The sequence below is a fragment of the Heterocephalus glaber genome, unplaced genomic scaffold, assembly GCF_053883595.1.
Source record: "Heterocephalus glaber isolate CG9 unplaced genomic scaffold, H.glaber_assembly_v1.0 deba00001687, whole genome shotgun sequence".
Taxonomy (NCBI): Eukaryota; Metazoa; Chordata; class Mammalia; order Rodentia; family Bathyergidae; genus Heterocephalus; species Heterocephalus glaber.
Window position 1 is genome coordinate 16,731,458 of NW_028258412.1, and position 20,643 is coordinate 16,752,100.

The window sequence follows — 20,643 nt, forward strand, 5'->3', positions numbered from 1 at the left end:
AATGCTCCTAAATAAGAACTTAGTGTTTCTTCCAGATGAGGATATTGCTGTAGAAAGCTGTTTGATATACAAATAAAGTGTGCGTGAAACTTGTATTACTTTTGTATAATCACTTGTTGATTTTCTTAAGCAGAAATGGCTGAGAATAGGTTTACAAAGTCTGCTAAAAATCAAAGTTTGCTTTGGTACATGGAATGAAATACATTTCTCTGTCTCGTACTGTATAACATGGGCCAGCCCTCCTGTGCAAAAGCTGATAGAGAACAGAGAGGAGGTGGGGAAAGGGGATCACTGAGGTGGCCACTATCAGATCCCTATAGCAGAGAGAGGGTACATGGAGAATAAGATGGTCACTTTTTCTCTGAACGGACCAGACAGTAACCTCCACTTTACAGTTCCAAATCAGTGTCTCCAGCTGTAGAAGTAAATTGTGATATTCCCTAGGTAAAGAGCAGGGTGGAATTAGGGCTTAAAGGGCAGCAGTAGGAGATATTAACTTTGCGTGGTTGTACTCAACATACTAAAGCCTAAAGTCTTGGTTCCTGATCATCTACTTTTTTTTTTTCTTTCTTTGAGACAGGGTGTCACTATGTAGTTCAGGCTGGTCTTGGAATCACAGTGATCCTCCTGCCTCAGCCTCCTGAGTGCTGGGTTTACAGGTGTGTGCCACCACACTCGGCTCATCTCCATCGTTATTCAAAATTAAAGCTGTAATTCATTGTGCTAATTTTCCTAGAGTGTGTCCCTACACTTAGTTTTTGTTCACCAAACATTTTTTGGGTGCTTACTATGTAGAGAACAAGTGGTAAGATCTGTGACCATAAGAGGAATTTCTTGAGCCCCCTTCTTTAGGTTCTCAATGGGTAGGGGCTGGTCTAGACTTCTTTTGGGGTCAGAGAAGGGAAAGTGGTTTATTCTCCCTAGGGTTGATGAAAAAACTGCAAAAGTAGGTGAAACTAACACCTTTAAAGATGTGTTGGATTTCACTAGGAGGGAAGGAAATGAACAACACAAGAAAGGCATGAATATTTTGATCATGTGACATCAATAGGATACATGGAATGCTCTTGAGGCACTTGAAGATAGAATGTTATGTCAGTGGGGGCCAAGTAGGTAGGTTAAGGTCAGGATGTGAGGTACAATCAGACCTAAGTGAGAGAAATAGATAAAATAAATGTAAAAAAAATTTTTTTTTCTTTTAGAGCTGGTGCTGCAGCTCAGTTACAGAGTGCTTAGGTTGTGTGAGGCCCCAGGTTCAATCCTCAGTGCTGGAGGGGCTGTCATGTTTTGGTTATCTCCCATGCGAAATAAACACTATTGATGATAGTTCTTATTGTTAATGAGTTTGTGCTTTCATAGACGTTTTCTAAGCAAGTGTTCTCCTATGTAAAAATTTCCTATCAAAAGCATTGCTTTTATGTGAACATGTTAATATTTTTGGCTTTCTATAAAAGAGGATGGATTGCTGGGTGGTAAATGCCAATTTAAAATGTTAGATTCCTTTGATTAAAAAATCATAAAGTGTTGCTTTCTAATTTTCATGATTTTTAGCTAGCAGCTGGTGAGTAACTGCTTTTGAAGCAGTTGGAGCTCCCATTTTTGTCCCAGAAGAACGTCTTACTGATGAAAATAGAGCTGCGGTTGTGCTAAGTGACTGGAGAATGGACAAAGAGATAAAGCAGAGAACAGAGGTAGCGTTCCTTATGGCAGTGAGCCAGAGGCCTCCTGACATCTGCAGATGACTGAAGAGAGCATGTGCTGTGTGTCTCGCACTGTCAGATAGGTGCTCCTGAATTGAGGTAGAAGGGCAAGGCCGGGCCTTCTGCTGTGTGCGTAGGTCCATTTGGGCAGTCAGGCTTCAGGTGTGCTGCTGTATTTTACTCACTTGAATCCAGTGTCACTGTATGGGTCACATGGGTGATGATTTAGACTAAAGAAGAATGAATTTTTTTTGATTAGTAGCTAAAAATATACTTTGTTTTGACAGAGACACCAGATTGCTGTGTGGATTTGTTTACTATTCAAACTGCTGTATATCTTTGTAAGAGTCCTATTGATATGTATTCCCAGTAAAATAAAATATTAATGTAGATGATTAGATATAATTGCCTTTAAAAGTTTAGGCCATATCTGCTTAGTTAATTCACTTTTATTGAGTTAAAATTTTATAAATAAATGCAGCCATGATTGTCAGTGCTTTTACTTTTCTGACGACGTATTTTAAATTTAGAAGGAAGTGGTAGTAGATATTTTGATGGCATAATTTATTGTTGGTGGCTCCATGTTTGCTTTCTGTTTAAAAATTTTAGTTAACAAGTCTTATTCCTTGTTAAAAACCCTGTCACTCAGTTCCATAATACACTATTCCATTATTCTTCTGCCCTAATCACAATTTTATTGCTAGTTTTGGAAAGAAAAGCACTCTTTTTAAATTTTTTTGGTACTGGGGATTGAACTCAGGACCTTGTGCTTGCGAGGCTGGCGGTGGCATCACTGATCTAAATCCCCAGCAAGAAAAGCACTCTTACCTCATGCCTCATTTCTCTGGGTTCACAAACTGAATTTTATTATTGAGTTGTGCTGAAGACTGAGCCAGTAAGACCTCTTTTGTTAATTGTGCCTTATTTATTGGCCTTCCACTTCAGTTTTCTCTGTACAAACACCCAGAAGGCCTCTAGGCTATATAGAATTTGTTCTTTCAAGGCAAGGACACCTACAAAAAAACAAGACAAAAAAACCTTTAAGGCTGGTGTGGTAGTGCACACCTGTAATCCCAGCACTGGGGAGGCTGAGGCAGAATTGTTGTGAGTTCTAGGCCATCCTGGGCCACATACACAGTGAGTTCAAGGTCAGCCTGGATTACACGTATTTCAAAAAACCAAAAAAAACCCCCAAACACCAAAATAAATAAAACCCTTAAAAAATGTAATTTAAAAGATGGCTGGAGGTGGGTATGGTGGTATATGCTGGTAATCCCTGTACTCTGGAGGCTGAGGCAGGAGGATCCTGAATTAGAGGCCAGCCTGGGCTACATAGCCAGACCTTGTCTCAAAAAACAAAGCAAAACAGAGAGTATTTGATAATATTTTCTTTTCCCTGGACTTGAAAAGTTAGATTTTATATTAGGTTAGAATTTTCTTTTTGTGTAAGATTTCTTATACTATTTGCGTCTCTGGAGAACATAAGGTTGAGTGTGATTAACTTTTGTCTTTTCTGCGGTAAGGTTAACCTCTTTCCATTGCCTCTGCTTGTGCTGCAGCTGCTGTTAGGAATACTGTATCTGGGAACCTTGTTGTATGGCCTTCATAGTGGATGTTTTGAAATGTTCTCAGTCTCTGTAACTTCGTGGTTAAATTCTTTGTTATAATCTTCTAGTTCATTAATTCCTTCTCAGCTTTCCAGTTTCAACTTTTCCCTACTATTCAATTTTTCATATCCATTATTTATAATTCTTTAAAATGTATTTTAAATAAAACATTATTTTCAAGCCTTTTAGTTAATCTTTTCATTGCTATTTAGACTTCTGTTTATTATTTTTTTCCTTATTTTATAAAATTTCTTTTGTCATTTAGGAACTACAGTATTTATTTCCAGGCATTTCCTGGCCTTTTCTATTTCTCATGTGTTTGAAAGGATTTCCTGTTTCATCTGCTGTATTTATAGACTGCCTTTAGTAGTTTTCTTCATGCGTCTTACCCTTATAATCACTCTGACCTGGTGGTTTTGCAGGTGTTCTTGACGAACGTCGGAAATCACATCTTGGATCAGCAGCTCGGGGGACTTGTTTCGCTGTGGTGGTGGATGGGTCTTTGTTCGGGGTAGCTGGGCAGTTGGATGGTGTGGTTCAGTACCATAGTAGCCTAACTTCTAGGCAGAAAGCTTCTGGAAGCACAGGCAGTGGTTAATAGTTCATTTTTAGCCAGTTCTCATCTTCAGTCCCTCCTCTTGGGTGGCCCTGTTTTTTTTTTTTTTTGGTACCAGGGATCGAACTCAGGACCTGGCACGTGCGAGGCAGGCGTGGTGCCACTGAGCTACATTCCCGGTCCTTGAGTGGGCTGATTTTATTACTGGTTTCACAGGAATTGAAACCCAGGCCTTCATTGGTACCTGACTAAAAGCAGAGCTTATCAGACTTGTAGCTAGCTAGCTTCAGCCTCTCTTACTGTTAAGTGTCTCTGTTTCAGGGTGATGATAATCTTTTTGTGTTTCTTTTTTAGTTTGAGACAGGTTCTTGCCAAGCCACTAAATCGCCCAGATTGGGTTTGAACTTGCACTCTTCCTGTCTCAGCCTCCTAGAGTGCTGGCATTAAAGGCATGTGCTTCCACATTTGGCTTTTCTTGTAGTTCTTAGTGTGCCTAGGTCTTTTCAATTCTCTTCCGCCATTTTATCTGTCATAGCAGTATGTATGATGCCGCTTTGACTGGAAATCCTGATCTTTAATTATAAGTGAATTAAAAATAGAACAGTTTCCAGCTTAATATATTTCCACTCATACTTTAATACTTCTTTGAGTTTTATTTTCTTTATTTATTTTTTTTTGGTACCAGGGATCGAACTCGGGACCTTGCGCTTGCATGGCAACTCCTTTGATTTTTAAGAAAAACATTCTTATGAATCTTTATATATTGTGTGGAGCATGCAGATTTTTCCACTTACATAATTCAGCCAAAATTGATTTAGTTTTGCAGGCTTCATATTGTTGAAGTAACTCTTGAATGTGGTTAAGGGAGTTTGATCAGATGGATTGAGAGTCTGCAGATGATCTTTACCATTCTGGCCTGCTTCATCTGCAGATGATTAGAAAATGCCGTGTCCGTAAAAGCAGTAAGGAGTTAGGTACAGACAAGCTTTCTTCTTTTCCCCCTTCCCCTCCTTCCACTTGTTCTTCTCAGTCCCCTATGTTATCATTTATATCTTCCTACTTACAGAGGGAAATGCAAAAGATTATGTTTTAATTCTTTTATGTAGGTTCTGGTTGTTGGAAATTTTATAAATGATTGTAAAGCCAGAAAGGTAATTAGATGTTATTAATAATGAAATTAAACTATGTTAATATCTGTGTGCTGATTATTCCAGTGATCATCTCAAACTTTGGGGGACTTCTCATTGTATTCATTGTCAAACATTTTTCTTTTGAGATATTTGTCAAGTGATCAGTTTACTTGTGGACTAGAGGAAGTTCCTGATTTTCACTCCCACTTTTCCCATGACGATTTCCTTCTCCTGAGGAGTAGACTTGTAGTTCTTACTTCCTTGTGTTTTTCCCTATAATTTTGGGTTATTCTGATTATAAGAAGTAGAAATTTTACCTTTCCTTGGAATTGGGAAGTGAGTATTAGAGACTGTAAGGAGGTTTTTCCTGAGAGATTTCTACTTTACACACAGTCTTCGACTAGATTTGATAGTACATTTAGGTAAAGTACTTGAGATTATTTTGTAGAAATATTAAAAATATGTAGATGGCTCCCATTTCAAGTTACTTCTAAAATAATAAGGCAATATGAAGGTCTATATTCAGTTGATATTTGTACTTATTTATTAAGATTTTTACTTTCTGAGACAAAGCATTCACAGTATAGTTTTATAACATTGCAAAAATACAACTGAAAATAATTATAGCAGCCTTTTAAATCTTTTTTCTCTCCCTCTCCCTCTCCCTCTCCCTCCCCCCCTCCCCCTCCCCTCCCTCCTCCCCCTCTCCCCTCCCTCCTCCCGCCCTCCCCCTCCCTCTCTGGAACACAGAATCCTGCCTTAGCCAACCTGAGTGCTGGGATTAAAACATGTGCCAAAGTAGTCAGCTCAAAATACTCATTTTGGTATTGAAGTATAGAAATAGATTGTTCTTGTCATTGCACTGGAAATGGAGTGATCTTCAACTTTCATTCTCTAAGTCGGGTTTGTTTGGCACTTGAGGTATTCATTTCCTTCCTGTATGTAATATGACAAGGAAGAATAGTTCTGCATTCCTAGAAAAAGTTTTGTGAAGCCAAAGAATAAAATCTTTGTACTAAAAATATGGTGCATTTTATTTTCTTTTTTAAATATGTTTAAATGAGATTAGATTCTAATTTTCATTTATTTTAATTTTATTTTGGATTTACAGTTGTATTTCTGTTTTCCTTTGGTTATTTTTTTGTTAAGTAAACAGGTAGAAATCCTATTTATATAAGAGTTAAATCTTCTCTAGCTATATGACAGTTTTTGAATATTGGCATGCTTGATTTAAAAAGTATTTTATTTTGTTCTACTGTTTGAGAGGCAAGAGGAGAGTGTCTGGCTACATAAGGTCATGGGTGGGAATCTCTTTACAGCAAAGATGATGTGGAAGGGACCTGGATCTACAAAGACAGTAGACACCACCCTTTATAGCCCTGTATGTTTCTTACGGTTGTTCTTGTGTGTGTGTTTGCGTTTGTGTGGGTTTTTTTCTTAATTATTTTAGTGGCTGTTAAGCCTTAAAAATTATCTTAACCATTTTAAGCTGCTTTTCTAGCATTTTAATCCTTGTTAATTGAGAAAATGAATACCATTTTAGGTGGGACAAAATTATTAATAGCTTGGGTGAGTTTTTCTTTGCATTCTCTTTGATAATCCCTTGGCGATTTGAAATAATTCGCCTTCTAACTTTTGATGCTGTGGTATTTTAATTAAACCTAGATTTCTGTGCCCTTAAAATTCTCATATTTTTGAGTTAAAAACACATACATGTTTAAATTGAGAATTTGATTAGTGTTCTACTCCTGATTCTTGAGAGCTGCAATGTGTTTTATAAACTGTAGATAAATAGTGGTTAGAGAATGGAGTTTTGTTTGAGGTATTTGGCAGGAAATTATGTTCTTGACTAAAGCAAGCTGTAATATTTCAAGGTAGCAATAGAAACATCTCAAGATAATAAAGTCTCCCATATTTTCACTGACAAGGTCAGCTTGTATTTTTATCACATTTAAAACAATAAAGTAATACAATTTATGCTGTAATTAAAACAAGTGAACTTTAAAAAGCATAGAATGCAAAGGAGTTTTGAGAAATTGATTCAACAAAAAGTATCAGATTGTTTGACAAGTTGCCTACATGATTGTGTTTCAGAGTTTTCCTAAAAAAATAGATCTTGAAGCTATTGATGTAAAGCATAGGCTGTATAATAGAGGGGAGTGTACTTCACATTTGGTGTGAGCAGTTTTTCTGTATTATAAGTTTCGTATTTAACAAAAATGAACAGATTTGAACGTGCTTTCATAGCAATGCTTTATGAATTCCTGCTGCAGATTGTGAGAGTCAAATCCAAACATTACTATAATCCATTCATGACAAAATCTTCTCAGAAAAAGTTATGGGGAAGCTTTCACAATGTGATAAAGAATATCCATAAAACTCTTATTGCTAACATTTTATTTCATGGTGAAAGACTAGATACTATTCTCCCTAAGATCTGGAACGAAGCAAGGATGCCTGTTTTCACTATTCTTATTCAATAACTCTCGAGTCTAGTAAGTGCAGCAACAAAAAAAAGACATACAGGTTAGAAAGAAAGCAATAAGGCGATTCCATTTTGTAGACAACATGATTGTTTATATAGGAAACCCCAAAGTATCTATTAAGAAACTAAAAACAAAAACTTAGAACTTCTGAGCATGGTGGCACATACCTGTAATCCTAGCACAGGGGAGGCCAAAGGAGGAAGATTACTTTTGAGTTCAGGGTCATCCTGAACTACATAGTGAGACCCTATTCAAAATACAAACAAAAATACACATGAACAATCAAAAACAAATAACACCTCTCTAGAACTAAATAGTTTGCAGGGTCACAGGATGCAAGATAAATATACAAAAGTTAATAGAATTTGTGTGTATTAGTAATGAGCATGTGGACACCATTTATAATTGCTCAAAATACTTAGGTGCAAATATAACAAGACACATAAAAGTGGAAAATGACACTCTTTCAACCACTGATACTAGAGTAATTGGATATCTATAATGAAAAGTTAACATAAGTCTCACACCTTACACAAAAATTAATTCAAAACAAAATGCAGAATTTTTGTGTAACGTTATAGAGCTTTTACCAAAAATAAAAAAATATATTCAGGTTGAGGATTAAGAGTTCTTAAATCTGATACAGAGAGTATAATCCATAAAAAGATAAATTGACTGGGTGACTGTAGGAGGGTGAAGCAGGAGAATTGCAAGTTTGAACCTAGCCTGAGCAAAATAAAAAGTGCTGATGATGTAGTTCAGTGCACAGTGCGGGCTTCATCCCCAGTACTGGGAGGGCAGGGTGGGAGAGTGAAGGAGATACATTAGACTGTTTCAGATTAAGAACTTGTGCTCTGCAAAAGATCCCTTTGAAAGGTTAAGAAGACAGGCCATGGAATAAGAGAGAATATTGCAAACCACATATTTGAAAAGAACTTGTATCTAGTGTGTGTGTGTGTGTTTATATATATATATATTTATATATATATTTATTTTCTCAAAGCACAGCAGTAAAACAAATAGCCAATTAGAAAATGGGTAAAGAACTGAAGAGATACATGGAAAGTAAGAATATAAAATGTTTAGCATCATTAGCTATTAGGGAAATGCAATTTAAAACTGCAGCAAACTCTCATCACACACCGGTGGGAATGGGTGAAATAAAAAATTAGTGACAACATGAAATGTTAGAGAGGATGTAGAGACATGGAATTGCTTATATGTTTGTCTTAGTTACTTTTCTCATTTCTGAGACAAAACACCCAACACCCAAAGTTAAGGGAGAAAAGGTTTATTTAGCTCACAGTTTGTAGAGTTTTCAGCCCATAATCAGCTGGCTCCAAGACAGGGTGGCATGGCAAAGGAGAAACAGTTCATGGTGGGCAGAAGGCGGCAAAGTATCAAAGAAGCAAGTGACAAGCAGCAACAACCGCAGCCCTCTTTCTTTTCTTTTTATTCTATCCAGGCTACCCACAGAGCACTCACACCCTTAATTCTAGCATCACAGCATGAATCAGTCCCAGCATCACATTGTTAATCCTAGCAGCACACACCCTAGATCTAGTACTTTCCAAAAAGCTCCATCTGTGACTGCATGAGGCTTTATGGGGGACATCTAGACATAGCTCATAACAGTATTGCTGAAGAAGATATACAATGGTACAGTCTCCCCAGAAAGCAGTTTGGTGCTTTCATAAAAACTAAACCAACTATACAACCCAACAGTCATATTCCTGACACTTAACCTAGAAAAATGTTCACACAAAAACCCATACATCATCATATATGGCAGCTTTATTTGTAGAAGCTAAAGGTAGAAACAACATAGATGTCCTTTAGCAGGTAAGAGTTTAAACTAACTGTCTATGCATACAATTAGATGTTGTTGGTTAATGAAAAGGTGCAAACATCTGATATACACAGCAACCTAGATAAATTGCTAGGAAATCATGTTGAGTTTAAAAATAGATCTCAAAGGTTATATACTGTGTGGTTCCATTTATACAACATTCTTGAAATGACTGGACACACAGAGGAGAGATGAGTGGTTGTCAGAAGTTTTGGTGGGGGTGAGAATGGGAAGAAAGTTGTTATAGCTGTAAAAGGGGGACATGAGGAATTCTTATGATAGAAATGTTCTGTTTTAATGACATCTTTGTCAGTATCCTGGTTGTGCTATTGTGTCATAGTTTTATAGACAGCATTGGGGTAACTGAATAAAAAGGGTATATGGGATCTTTTGGTATTTCTTACAATTGCATATGAATCAGTGATTATCTCAAAAATGAAAATTTATTATTATTATTAATTATTATTACAAGGCTGGCCTCAAACTCACAGTAATCCTTCTGCTTCAGCCTCCCAGTGCTGAGATTACAAGCATGCTCCACCACATCTGGCTTAAAAATTAAAATTTAATATAAATGAATTACTCTTCGTTTTACTAGGTAGAGATTCATTTTCTACTTAGTTTCTTGTCATCAGCATATATTGCTGGCTATACGAAGTTTGAACTCAGACCAATATCTATTTCTGTGCCTAGCTGATGAAATTTGAGGACCCTTGAAAATGTATTTTTTACATGAATACTTAGCTATTTTCAAACTACTCAAAAACATGGTTTTAGAGGTGTAAATTTGGTCTTGATGGCCATAATATTGATTTCTTCCTGTCTTAGAATTTCTTTTTAGGACTAAAAAGCAATAATAGATGACAGTAATTTTATGATTTGTTAATTATGTTGTATAAAATGTAATACTGGTGAGGAGCCAGTAACATTGCCCAGATTATTGTAGTCCTGAAAAAACATGAATAAATCCAGTGAATGAGTGAGAAAAGTGACACTGTTATTGGCACTCTGAAATTCTGCAGGGACTTACATTGTACCTAAAATCAACCCTGTTCTTGCTGTGTTCAAGAGGCTTTTCATTGATTCTGTTGAGAGGAAACCCTTTTTTAACTTAAAAAAGAAAATGAAAAAAAGGCAGTACTCTTTAGGCCCCGTGGATTATTAAGATCCTTTAGCAGCAAGTTGCTCTTTCTCTGGGAAATTGGCTGTTAAAGTCAGAGGGAACTCATAATAGTAGGCCTGGTGTTTGATTAAATGGAACAGCTGGGCCAGTACAGATTCCAGATTTAATGGGGGCAGATATTCACCTTTGCGTATCCTTGGTGATTAGCATTGTTATTTTTCTATATTATAGAAATACAATTTTAGGTTATATTATTCTGCATTATAAAATTAAAAAGCATGTTAGAGAAAACCTGATAAATTGAACTTTTTAGGGGAGAGACTTAAAAGCATATGAATAAAATATGTGTAGCACGTTGAGGTAGTTTATACTTCTGAGTACTGCAAACTAACTATGATCCTGGAAGAAAAGACAGTGATAGCCACTAAACATTGGAGTGCTATTCATGGTCCAGGGATTATTCAAAGTACTTTTGATGTGTTGACCCATTTTATCTTGTTACCATTACTGTATGATACTGTGATTTCCTGGAGTGGTTAAGTAATCCTCCAAACCGAAGGACAGGGAAGTGATGGAGGAAGGTATCTGGCCCCAGTGTATTTGGGGAATCTGTGAGCTGGAATCATTATGACAGTTTGCCTGGAGAACAAAAAAAGAGAACAAGTGTGTGTAGGATAGTGATACAAATAAACGTGTATCAAGAGAAAAGATTACAAGTTTAGTTTAAAGATCTTACTTTGTTTTTACTTAAAATTCTAAAATTGGGCCACACCTCATTCTAAAATAGAATGAGAGGGCCCGGGTTTTAGCTCAGTGGCCCCACACCTGCCTCAGAAGTGCAAGGTCCTGAGTTCGATCCCTAGTGCCAAAAAAAAAAAAAATAGGATTTCAGTGAGTTGAACAGAAGAGATTTGCTTTATAGGCAGAAATGGGCAGAGGAAAGCAGAAACAGAATAAAAAAGTGATTGGTTATAGAGATGGAACAGAGGAGGACTTCCTCGGCATGCCTGCACAGGCAGACCTTGTCCCCAATGATCAGTGACTGTGAATATCCTGTCGTGATTTGAAAAAATGTTTAAAGTGGTCTGTTTCAAAGTTTAGTTTGACTCCTTAGCACCTAGAATGACTGACCCCATTCTGATATGGTCTGGTCTTCTGGGGCCGAGTGCAGGGATTTTATTTAACAACTGCTGCATATGACATAGCAGTAAGCAGCTGTTTAGAGAGCAGTAGGATATATGGGTTAGATTAGTTAAGGAGAGAATTTTGAATTGAAGGGTATGGGCTTGGGAACACATTTCCTTGTGTTCTTTTTAGGGAAGTAACGAAGAGCTATCATAGGTGCATTAAATGTGGACTTAAGGAGGTAGAGATTATAAAGGTTTTTCATTATATCTTTGCTCTTTACTCTGTCTGCCCCTACTCTTAAGTTTTGTATTTTAGATTTGGACCCTTTGATACTGCTTGTCCAGAGCCAAGGTGATGTTGTGAAGCAAAAGCTGTAAATTAAGGTATCACAAATCTTGGACTGTAATTATCAGCTTTTTAACTTTCCTGTTGCAGTGAGCTTATATGGGTTCCTCAGCCATTTGAGATTTAATTTCCCAAGGTGTATTTAATTGACTTGGTATTGTATACCTAACTCTGGATTTCTGTGGCAATGAAATATAATATTTAAAGGCTTTTAACTTATCAGAACCATTAAAAAAAGTTGCTGTGTCTTAAAGCCCCAAATGAAAATGAAAATGTAAATATAGAAGTTGAAGTGTGTTGTCATTCTTACCTCCTCAGCACCTCCTGGGCTAGGTAGGGGTTTTGGGACTTCCTGTCAACCTGATATAGATTTGGTCTTTCTGTAAGTTTTATGGGTCTGTTTGGTTTTACTCAGCAGGTGTGATCAGGTCACAGAGCACCCAGACACCTAGGGGAGAGAAAACATTAGGACAATAACTGAGTAGAATGCTATAGACCAGATGGTGTGCATGGAATAATTATAGCTGCACTGTGATAATTCAGTAGAGTTCATTGTTGCTTGGAGAAAATGGGAAGTCTGTGGAATAGGCAGTATTTGAAAATGATGAGATTTGAAGGACAGATATGATGAGATGCTAGTATAAAGAGATAGGATATTTGCTTCAGGAAAAGGGAATAGAATGAATGAAGGCATGGAGAAAGAAAAGTGTGGATGAAAAAGTTGATATTTTTGTAATAAGTGTGCCTGATTAGGAGTAAGGGGAAATAGATGAGTAAGGTAGATTAGAGCCAGATTACTGAGGGCCTTGATTGGTATGCCGAGTAGTTTTGGATTCCACATGTTAAATGTCATGGTCAGCAATTTTGGCTCTTCATAAAGAATTACCTTACAGCAATTATACATTTATAAAGATCTTTGTTAACCTTACACAGTTTATGTTGGAAATTACACTTCAATGCAAATTCAGTATAATTAACCTTTATAATGAGGGGTGAACTTGTATTCCCCTGGTCAAATATGTTGTTCATATTCCAATTAGTATATAAGTTTTCTGTATTTTAATAAAAAAGCTGTTACTGCCTTTTGGTTCCTTTTGTCCATCTAATAATGCTGCTCTCTGCTGACCACTTTATAAGGGAGTACAGATTTTATAGTTTTCATAGTTTGGTTAAAATAAATCTTAATCTTTACCTCTTAAGAATTTTTACCAATGAGATACTTCAAGAATAAAGATGGTTGTATGTTAAATTTTTTGATGTATATTTTTGATAGAACTTATCTGCATTTCTATCTCTGCTATGTGAAACATATTTCAGATGCACTGCCTTTTCTTAGGTTATTTTTGATTCACTAAAACAGGAGACCCTACCAGTGAATATATTTCTAAATGTATTCTTTTGAAAATCAAACAGTGTATTCTAGTGCAAAACCCCACCACTACACGTAATGCTGTTTCTGACAGGCATGGATTGTAAATATTTCGTAATGATTGTCAAATAAGCCATACACAGTATTGAAACTTTAATAGGAATGACTTTTAGTTCTGTTGTAAAACTGAGAATGCCAATTCAAGTGATAAATACTTAATGGTTTTTAGATATGTGATTTAAATCAAAATAATGGCTTTCATTGATTTTTTTTTCTGAATATTTGATATCAGAAAAGTGGTTCAAACCTGCAGTTTAGATAGAGGTCTGCTATAATTGACATCTCTAGTAAACTATTCAGATAAATGATTTATTTTTACTTTACTGATATTTGCAGTATTTGTCATGGATTTTTTTCTTAAGCGGTATTTCTTCAAGGCCTAAAGTTTTTATTATTATTTTCTGGAAAACCTCATTTCAGTGACAGATTTGATTTAAGGGAGGCAGGCTACGTGTGACTTAGCTGAAAATATCCTTCTTTTCATTGTTATGCAAACTGCATTTCCTGAAAGAATACAGTTTCCATTTACACCCTTCTAAAAAAAAAAAACGCTCTATTTTATATACCATAACTTCCAAGTTCTGAAACTGCTAATTTACTTATTTAACATTGCAGTAGAATATCAGCTACCAAATTTACTGTAGATTCATTATAATTATCCTAAAAGTTTATGGTTTCGAGATTGTGGCAACCTCACCATTGGAGTACTGACTTTGTGAACACTGAATAGCTGGCTTCTGTGTGTTTGTAGCCAATGAAGAGACCCCATGTTTGTTTAATCAGTTCATTGGGCTCACCACTGCAGCACTGGCCCAGTGAGTTTAGATTGTAGGCGGTAATCCTTCTTCAGTGAGGCTGAAGGGAGGTTGGGGTGGTGGTTTGTAAGTCCTATTCAGAGCTTTGCTTGATTCCACTCAGTGTAAGGTTACAGACCTCAGAATGTTATCCTAACCAAATTGTATCAAAGGCAGTTATTTATTTGTTAAGTAAGCCACCATTTAAATTTTTAAAATTTTCTTTGATTTCCCCTTTCCTTGCTTCTGTAAAAGTAGTGCTATTAATTTCGTTGACTCCTATAAAATTTTTAAAAATGAAACTTTTAGAAATCATGAACATATTAGAATATTTGTCTTCATAGGTAAAAATGATATTTATGATATTATGATATGTTTTATGATATTATGTTTTATGATATGATAAATGATATTGTGAATGTTTTGCATGTGTTACAAAATTGACTTAAAGGTCCCAGTACCAAAGTATGTGATTGTTTATAAGTGTAGGAATCAGCAGTTCAGAAATTTATAAGGAGATAGAAAGTTAAAATTTGATATTTTAAAACTCAAAATATCATTCTTGGGGATACCTAGCTATTTTACTTTGGTATGTTTTCTAATACTATTTCACGTCATAAACCTGTTTTACAGATTAATACTACGGAATCTGCTTTTCAAAGTATAGCTTACAAGTCTATTTATTGCTGAAGAAGTTGCTCACACGTGATGTTCCATTTAAAAACTGCATTAGAGTATTTATTTGACCACACCATGGTTTGGGCAGAAACTCAGATTTAGCACAAGTCTATTCTGCAGAATGGCTTTACTGATACAATTTATTTCCTAATATTTGAGACCCAAATAAGGAGCTGTTATAAGCTGTCAGCTCTGGACTCTTGTTTTCAAATTGTTCTCTGATCCTGTCAGAAGTTGGTGGTAGTACATTTTAGTCAGTTTTTCTTTCAACAGATTTTGTTTTTTTTTTTCTCCCAAATTTGTAAGCTCTAGGATAAATACTTGCAAACACACATTTATTCTTTCATTTGATGAGCATTCACTGTTTATTGTTTGCCTGCTGTGTGCCACGGAGTATGGTTAAATACCATCTTCAGCCTTAAGTAGCTGAAAATATGAATAGGAGAGCTCCACTGGACATGAGAGCATGTGCACAGGAGTGATTATAGTGACCAGCAGTGGAATTTAAGCTAAGAGAAGAAGGCCTGAAAGAAGTGAGATAGAAGGAAAGGTGGATGTTCTTGTGGAGTTAGAAACAACTCCAGGAGGACTTTTCTGGTTCCCCAAAGTTTACTGTGGTAATAGTAAACTATTAGTAAAATATGATTTTGGATCTTAGTAGTGGGAGAGGAGTATGTTTAAACTAGCAACCAAAGAAATTTTTGTTGTGAGATTTTTCTAATGCTCCCATTTAAAAAAACAACAACCCATAATCTGATGAAACCTTAACATTTTCCCCATTTTGTTCCAACTCACATTTAGCTGACCTTCCATTTACTGTAAAGAAATAATTGTTTTACAGTGTAACTTGTGATACTATTAGCAAGTGTTTTGTATGTCACTGCCACTACCATATTCTCATTGGTTGATGTGCAAAGGAGGTTAAGGTGTACCCCGCATTGTGTCTTTTCACAAATTGAAGAACAAATGCTTGAGTAACAGCTTTTTAAAAGTTGGATCGGTTACTTTCTTTAAAAAGAAAAGAGATTTATAAGTGATATGTACAGATAAGATTTCAAGGAGAAATGTTTGATATTTAAGAAATAATTCATTTTCTCAGGTTCTTTAGAAATTTCTCTCACATTGTAAACACTGTAATTATATGGTAAGGGAGAACTGCTACAGCTTTGATTAGCCCTTTAGCTTTCATTAGTACTTTATATATCTTAAAGTATATGTTACTTAACATTCTATTGAACCTATTTAATTAAGGTGTTTCTTTTTATTGCACACACCTGGATGTAATAGCAAAAAATGCGAATAGCCGAATCTGGCCTTTCAAAAGTAGTTGAGAGGGAGTAAGATTTAGTTCTTAGGTTGAGGGACTTGCTTTAGATAGGAGCATGGATGCCTAATCTATGCCAGGGTTTCTTAATGTTAGCATTATTGACACCTGAGCTGCATAGTTCTTCGTGGACTCTGCTGTGGATGTTTAGCAGCATCCATGGCCTTTAGCGCTGAATGATGCCAGTCATGTCATATCTGCATACCTTAAGTCTTGTTGATGACAAAAGTGGCCCCAGACATTGCCAGATGAGCCCTGGAGATAAAACTTATCTCATGTTGAGGACAGTGATTTATGGAAATAGAAGGGAGACACAGGTTAGGGCTTTAGAAGCTGGTGATAGATTGATGTGGCTTTGACAGTTTGAAGAAATTATTTTCCAATTTTCATAGTCAAATTGGAAGTGAGATCATCAGAGAATGAGGAAGAGGTATGGAAGTGGATATTTCTTGGCCTTTGTTCTATAGTAGTTGACACTATACCAAATACTGCCGTTTTATGTTTCTTGGTTTGTGAAGAGATGATCCTCTTGCCCATTTTAGTACTTCACCTTGACATGGAATGCTGTCATCTTTATAGACTTATTCAACAGATGGCATCTTTTTCTTTATGTTCAGTGGTCTTGGTTGCTCTTCTTGTTTTTAAAAATATTCTCATTCTTATCAGCTTGACTTTGGACATATCTAATCATTGTTTTTTCAGAAAATAATTCCCTCTTTGCTTTCTTTTGAGCTTTTCTTTCTTAGCTTTGAGTCTTTTTTGAATTCCACTGTTCAGATAAAGACTCTTCTGTGGAAAATTACACCAGGCTTGAGGTTTTGAAACCAAGGTAGGGAGGCCAAGCCATAGAGACTGATGTGAAATCCTTTTCATTGTTCCTATTAGTTTAATTAAATTCAACAGTTTGGAATGAAAAAAGCCACAAAATCACTTGGATTGTAGAGCTATTCAAGGGAAATTCACATTCTGAGATGTAACCAGCATTTTACTGGTGTAATTTGTACATCATTGGAATCTCTTATAAGCCTTTCAGATAGGTAAGTTACACTTCTTTTAGTAGATATGGCCACAGACTCAGAATATAGCTGGCTGTAGCTCGAACTACTCATTATCTTAGGAGGCACTCTTCATGGAGAATGGCCATATCCATCTATGCTTGTACTTTAAGATTTGGCTCTGAGATCTCTTTGTTTTCTCCTCTCTTCTCTCATTTCTTTCTTGCATTCTCTTCTCCTGTAACATTAAAAAAAAGTGGTTCTGGGCTGGGGATTTAGCTCAGTGGTTCCAGCGCCTGCCTTGCAAGTGCAAGGTCCTGAGTTCAATCCCCAGTACCAAAAAAAAAAAAAAAAAAAAGAAGCTCTTCTGCTTCTGTCTGCCATTGCATGCGTGCGCTTGCCTCCGAGCCTAACCATGTCTTCTCACAAGACTTTAAGAATCAGGCGATTCCTGGCCAAGAAGCAAAAGCAGAATCGTCCCATTCCTCAGTGGATTCGGATGAAGACTGGTAATAAAATCAGGTACAACTCCAAGAGGAGACACTGGAGGAGGACCAAGCTGGGACTGTAAAGAATTGAACATGAGATGCAGCATGTTTCTCTCCCCAGAGTCACAAAATGATACACTCTTTATCACGGTCGAGATTACATTACCATATCAAGCTTAAATACGATTGGCTGGACAGTTGAACGTGCTTAATCAGGAATCATGTTCTTTGATCACACTGAGTCAACAATAAATGTTTTGAAACCTTTAAAATAAAATAAATAAAAAATAAAAAATAAAAAAAAAGTGGTTCTGTGCTCAGGTACCTAAGTGTCCCCATTACCTGACACCACTGTTTAACTTGCAGTCCTCACACTTACCCATTTTTGATCATGTGTACACAAATTTTGAGTTTAAATATTTGCAGAATCAATTTTAAATTCAAATGCTGTTTTATAACATAAGTTAGGAAAAAAGTAGTTTTTAGTACTTCTTGATACCAGAACATTTCCTTTTTAAAAAAGTGTACAGGGCTGGGGATTTAGCTCAGTGGTTCTGCCGCCTGCCTTGTAAGTGCAAAGTACCAAGTTTGATCCCCGGTACCAAAAAAACAAAACAAAACACAACCCTAAAAAATTGTACACATATGCACATACTATATATAGGTAATTTGTTTTAAGTCTTCTTTTTGGAAGAACTTCTTAACAACTTTAAACTTTAAAATATGACAGTGTTTAGTGCTTTTCCAGTTCGAATAACTGTTCTACTTTCAGAATTCTCTTGTTACTTTTGTTCTCTGGATAAGTTATATTTAAAATTGCAGCTTCTGAGTATAGATGTAGAATACAATATTCGAAATTAGTGCAGAACATTAATTTGTGGCACAGGAATCCATTCTGATGCAGATTGATTCACTAACACTGTAAATCAGCAAAATTATGTAGTCTCAGTTTGCCACGGTAATGCATACCTGCAGTCCCAGCACTGGGCCAGGCTGAGACAGGAGGATTGTAAGTTTAAGTCCTGCCCAGGCAACTTAGAGAGTGGGGCTGGGATGTAGTACAGTGCCAAGGCCCTGTGTTCAATCCCTGCCCCCCCCCAAAAGTAGTCTCCAGTAAATTCATGTTAATTCAGATCCCACATAACAAAAAAATGAGTTAATTTCCCATTTCAGACTAGCTTCCAAACCCCCTAAACAGTCACAATATTTTAGAGATGAATATTCAGTTTGATTCTGCAAAGAATTTGCAATTTCTAATATATACAGAGTATTGCTAAATTGATTAAGACACCATCCTTTGTCAGGAGACTACTGGGAAGGAAATAAGGAAAGGCACTGTTTTGTACTGTGAGGTGAAGGCAAGGTGAGTGGGTTATAAGGACAGTGTTAATATATCACAGGACTAAAAGGGTTTATTTTGCTATTAATAAAGATATATTCACATTTGCCTGTATTGTGGATATTTTTAATATTGGAAGGGAAATTAATTTTTTACCTTAAATGACTGCATAACTTTTCATAGTTACATAGCTGAACTTAGCTCTAAATTTTTATTTTTCAAAGCCAGGTGTGGTGGGGCATGCCAGTAATCCCAGCACTCAGGAGGCTGAGGCAGGAGGATTGCTGTGTGTTCAAGGCCAGCTTGGGCTACATAGTGAGTTCAAAGCCAACCTGGACTACATAGCAAGACCCTGTCTCAAAAATTAAAAACAAAATCCGTCCCCCGCCCCCAGTTCTCTAGTATATGTTTTTGTAGCTCAACTCAAAGAGGAACTTGCTCTGCAAGACTTTTGAACTTTAGTTCCTCCTGACTGTCCACAAATTGGGATCATTTGACAGACTGTACAAACCTGGTTTCTGTAACTCTTGGAGTATAAAGTGTACTGCTCTCAAGTCTTTGGTTGAGTACCAATGAGTACTGCAGTAGCAAACTGTCATCAGCAATGCAAATCTGTGAAACTAATTCTGAAAATTCTATGACCTTTATTAGGAATTCTGTCTTGGGAATTCCAGTGAAGGAGTTGATCTTTAGGATATTAGATTGTTGTTAGTAAATGCTTTTCCTGATGCTGACATTCTTCTGAATATAATAATGATCTCTTTTAATGTATTATTTTTTTCCTCATAGGACAGATTTATCTTTTTGTATTTTTTTAAATAACAAAATTATACAAGGAGATAATTGATAATAAAGGAGGCCTATTAAAATAGTAAGAGAAATATGATTAGGTACCAACCAATTAAAGCTAACATAAAATGTGACTTCAGAATTATACTAAATATCATTACTTGAAAAGCTTTCATGTGAAATGACTGAGATTTAGGGTAAAGTGGTATTTCAGGGTCCACTTAAGGATATAAAGAACAAAAATTATATTGAGACACAGATGAATAACCATAAAAATGGGCATAAATTATTTAAAAATTTGTCTTTACCTGAAAATGTATCATAATCTAAGACTATTTGAGACAATGTTTAAGGTTTGAAAGATTTTGAATTATGAGGAGAATCATGAGAATTACTTCTTTTCAAATGATTTTCTGATTTCTTTGGCATAATTTAGACACAGGCAAAACTAACCGTGGTAATAAAAATCAGGATAGCGGGTACACTTGTTAAGTAATGCCTGGAAGAGGCCGTGAAGGAGGTAGGAAGTTAGGGTTTGGGGAGGCTGATTACTGTGTATTTGGTTACAGGTGGAGAGCTGCTTGTTCACAGGTGTGTACTCACTGTGAAAATTGAGATGTCCTTGTAATATATTTGCATTTTTGTGTGTATGAGTGTTGTCTAATACCATAAAAATTCACCTAATTAACGAAGTGCATAGGAACTAATTTAACTCAGTTATTCTAGTGCTTAAGGATATGAGGAATGATGAGGAGGTATATGAATTGGAGCACTTCTCAAAGGCTGGTTGTAACTAAGTCAGTACAGCTGGAATCTGGATGTTTACCTGGGTACATGCTATAGATAGCAAGAGGCAGATGAACCTTCCATTAATTTAAATAAC

At 36.2% G+C, this 20,643-nt stretch overlaps 1 protein-coding gene and 1 pseudogene across 4 annotated transcripts in view; both read left to right on the forward strand.

Moving 5' to 3' along the window:
• The window catches only part of Med13l (mediator complex subunit 13L), a 290,519-nt gene that overhangs the window by 64,030 nt on the left and 205,846 nt on the right, over positions 1–20,643 (forward strand). The window lies entirely within an intron of this gene.
• The window catches only part of LOC147822013 (large ribosomal subunit protein eL39 pseudogene), a 70,891-nt pseudogene that overhangs the window by 26,714 nt on the left and 23,534 nt on the right, over positions 1–20,643 (forward strand). The window contains exon 1 of the transcript XR_015446321.1: positions 1–20,643. This exon is cut by the window's left edge and continues 26,714 nt beyond it; it is cut by the window's right edge and continues 23,534 nt beyond it. The product of XR_015446321.1 is annotated as a large ribosomal subunit protein eL39 pseudogene (transcript).